We start from the raw sequence: 253 nt of genomic DNA on the forward strand, positions 1-253 counted from the left end.
GAGCCCGGCGTCCCGCGCGGCGCTGCCGGCACGGGGAGCTGCGCTCACCGCGGTTCCCTACGGCTGAACCCCACCGACAGCGCCGGGGCTTATCCATTTCTGTATTCCCGGCTGATGTCAGTAAGCACAACGCTCAGTTTCTATGTTACAAACTTCCAAACTTTGTTTTGTTTTGTTTTCTTTTCTTTTGCTGACACTCGGTTTGGGTGTTACTCAAATCCAGAACAAACCACGCTGTGCTGCATCTGTGTGC

This window comes from Meleagris gallopavo, chromosome 23, assembly GCF_000146605.3.
Source record: "Meleagris gallopavo isolate NT-WF06-2002-E0010 breed Aviagen turkey brand Nicholas breeding stock chromosome 23, Turkey_5.1, whole genome shotgun sequence".
Classification (NCBI taxonomy): Eukaryota; Metazoa; Chordata; class Aves; order Galliformes; family Phasianidae; genus Meleagris; species Meleagris gallopavo.